At 54.3% G+C, this 3646-nt stretch overlaps 1 protein-coding gene across 1 annotated transcript in view; it reads right to left on the reverse strand.

Moving 5' to 3' along the window:
• Nucleotides 1-3646, reverse strand: part of ATP2B4 (ATPase, Ca++ transporting, plasma membrane 4) — a 28584-nt gene that overhangs the window by 1029 nt on the left and 23909 nt on the right. The gene's annotated exons all lie outside the window — the stretch shown is intronic.

Here is a 3646-nt window from a genome sequence, read left to right on the forward strand (position 1 = left end):
AAAGGTGGCTATTCGTTTGGATGCTCTGCATGAAAAACAATGTCAAACTTTGCTAGAAAGCCCGGCCACGCACCGCTCCTGTGAAACCCACAGGCTGTCAGCACCGCCAAAAGCCAGGCTCAACGTGGTACAAGCAGGAGATGCAGAGCCCGGTTTGGACAACCAAGGTATGGCTCTGCTACCTCCATCGCACTGGAAGGGAGAGGTTTGGAAACAAGCCCAGATGGTGGCTAGCAGTGGATTCACTGCTTCCTCCAGGTCCTCTGGAAATCCAGCCTTGAACTCGTCCAGTTCTCACCCTCCCTTGCAGCCAAGTCATAATTGTTTGGTCGGATGGGTGACAAGTGTCAGATCCAGCGAACGAAGGGGCAGGAGGTGGCAGCGCCACGGGGCTGCTGCAGACCTCTCCACCCCGGTGCAGATGCTGGTATGCATGAGACAACCAACACGTGCACCTCAGGTGCGGCAGAGCGCTCCAGCTCTCATGGATGACTCAGGGCTATAATCGCTCAAAAGACGTCAAAAGGCATAAACTGAAGGAGAGCGATGCAATATGTGGGCTTTTGAAGCAGAGCCAACAAACCGAGCAGCTGAAGGTCTCCCAAACTGTAGAGGACCTGGTGAAATCACATACATGGCTTTGCCTTTTACTGCAAAGCCGAGAGCTGCCCACCACACAGTGCCCTCCAAAGCATCCCTCGGGTTGCTCTGTTGTGTCTTACAGCGATGCTCTCCCCCCGCTGACTCTTTCAGGCCAGAGCCAGTACATTGCTTCTCTCCAGAGGTCCCCTCATCCTGCCACAGCAGGTCACACCAGCACCCTCCTGCCTCGTGGCACCCTCCCAGCCACCTCCCTTTATAGAGGAGGCTACTGACAAAAGTTGTCAGCGGGGACCAAGCATCTTGCACAAGCTCTTGTGTGTTTTCTGGAAGCAATAAAAGCCTTTGCTCTGTTAAACAGCGTTCATCTGAGACCAGGAGATCTGCTCAACTCCTCCTCTCGGAAGGAGGTGCCCCTGGACCACTGTAAGACTTGGCTCTGCGATGCTGGGTGCAGCGGAGGAGTGGGTAACAGTGCCAGTCGTCTTGCTCTGCCTCCTGCCTGTGGAAGCAGCACCGCTACTCACGAGCGACCTCAACCTGCTCCCGATGCCCGAGGAACCCAGTCCCCACCCGTGTCCTCTGCCTGCTCTCGTGGTGTCGCTGTGGACTGAAGGAGGGCACAAAAGGGAAGAGAGGCATGGATCCCACGAAACGGGTGCTCCTCCCCAGCATCCCTATGCGACACCCTGGAGAGCCTCCGCGGCACTCAGCGGGTGGTGGAGGGAGCGGAGAGCGTGCCGAGCTGCTGGAGGGACAACGATTCAGATATCCCCGTGCAAGCCGATGAGGCAAACAAAGGTACTTGTGTGTTCTGCCGCTTCTTTGCGCATGGGCTGCAGATCTGGTGGGTGAGCAGAGACGACACCCCTCTTCCTGGTGAGATGAGCCGGGTTAAAGTGTCCACCTTGGTCTGGCACACGGGCAGGCTGGGAGGGAAGTCACCAACCAGTACAGCCAGCGAGAGCCTCCTAGGGATCTTTGGTCTCAGCACAAACAGGACTTACAAAACCAGTCCAGAGAAGTTACTCAAAGAAGAGTCTCGTGCCTGGAACCCTGGAGATTTTACCTGCAAGATGTTCCAGGGTTCCCCTCTGGCAAGGGACGCCCTTCCGAGTCCGCTCTCCATCTGGCTCAGAAAGATGGTGCTGCACCACACGGGGCAGCAAGGTGGCATCCCCCTGGCACAGGCTCAGCACACCCCGGCTAGAAACAAACGAGCCGGCTCTTGCACACACACACACGGACCGGCACGCACACGTGAGCTGGATGACAGACCCTCATGAGGAGATGAGCGTGGGCCAGGTACCCCCCCCATGGTGCTGGAGCACCAGCTGGCCTGTGAAAATGGAAAGTTTACGTAGCTGGGAACAGAAATTCAGAGCTGCGTTTGCTGCACTAAAGACCACAGTAAGGTCCTGGATAAATTCAGTGTTCAGCATGAATGCACAGGACAAGGGAGACCGCCAAGCAGGCCACCTTCTACCAAGACTGATAATCTGTCACATCACCAACATCTTGAAAACAGCAACTGCAAGCACTGACAAAAAGCACTGACCCCTAAAATGCAGCGTGCCAAACCAATTAAACCAAGTATAACCAGCCCAAACGAGCTAACGAGAGCCTAGGTGACTGCCAACACAACTAGGTGGTCAGTCTAGGACAAGCTCAGAGGACGGAGTAGCTTGACAGAAGCGCTCTCTGCCCCACCACCTCAAGCAGCGGTGAGTTCACACCACTGCTTTCAGCTCCACCAATAACTTCTGCTCCAGCTTTCCTCAGCTTTTCTTACTTTGATTGAACCATCTCTGTCAGCAACTGCTGTGAAATTAATTCAGCTGTTCCCTTGTCACGGGAACTCAACAGCAAGGAAATGTGTTTGGAACGAGCCGGGCAGTGCAAACAATGACCCGACCAAGCTGAAAGCCCACCGCCCCCCTGCCCGTGGTCAGGCACACGTCCCCTCTCTCCACCCAAACCCTTCACAGCCCGCGTAACCTGCAAGCTTGGAATTTATTCTCATTTCACACCGCCACTGCAGCACCACAATGTGGCAGGCAAACCCCACTGCTCCCACAGAGGTGGAAATTACATCTCCTGCATGAAGCCATCATCAGCTCCACCGCTGACCGCTGCTTTGCTTCGCCCAGCTCCCGCCAACCAGGGCAAAACCCCCAAAGGAGACCAGCTCAGCTCTGCAAACCATCTTCTGCGGGTCCTTCCCGAGACCTCCCTCTCCTCCATCACCCCGACAGGGACACAGCAGGAGGGGCTGCCGAGCTCCAGCCCTGGAGAAACTCATCCCACCGAGCGAAGTGGAAGACAGAGGGACACCATTAATCTGTATGGAGGGAAGTGGAGCTTTGAGAGAGTGGGAAGGGAAGCAGCAGAGGGAAACAGAGAAAAGTCTAGGCAGAAAACAGAGGGAAGACTTAGCGACCTGGGTTAGCTTCTGGTAAAGTTGTTTGCTGCCTGGAAGGGCACAAGCTATCCAAGTTATCTAGTCCCTTGCTGCAAATCGGGGAGGACATTAATCCACAGACTGCAAAAAACCCTGCATTTTGGTTGTGTCCAGCCAAGCCCACTACCCTGAGACCCCTCTAAGCAGGTTTTCTTCCAATTAGAAAGTCTTGGTGGTGCACAGATGCAGTCAGGAGCAGAAGGCAGCGGCGCTGCTTCAGAAACACTGGGGTTAAACAAAATAAAATTCAAGCATCGGTGTTGGCTAAATAGAGAGAAAACAAAATTATCAGAAATTCTCTCTTCTCTCCCACAGTGGATAAACAGTGGAAACTGAAAGCTATGCAAAAAGTCACCACGGATATTTCTTGAATAAGAGGAGAACACGGAAAATGACTGCGCAATAAAAGAGCCAATTATCCAGGAAAGATACACTACCTACTCACAGCCTGGCACAGCCCTGCAGAGAGAATTCACGCTCACGTGCTCACAAGCCCGTATATGCAGCTCACAACGAACACGGAGAGGGGCACTGCACCAGAGAGGGCTTTTCTTTGGTCTGGAACCCCCCCCAGCTAGCTCCAGG

The sequence above is a fragment of the Charadrius vociferus genome, unplaced genomic scaffold, assembly GCF_000708025.1.
Source record: "Charadrius vociferus isolate BGI_N301 unplaced genomic scaffold, ASM70802v2 scaffold266, whole genome shotgun sequence".
Taxonomy (NCBI): domain Eukaryota; kingdom Metazoa; phylum Chordata; class Aves; order Charadriiformes; family Charadriidae; genus Charadrius; species Charadrius vociferus.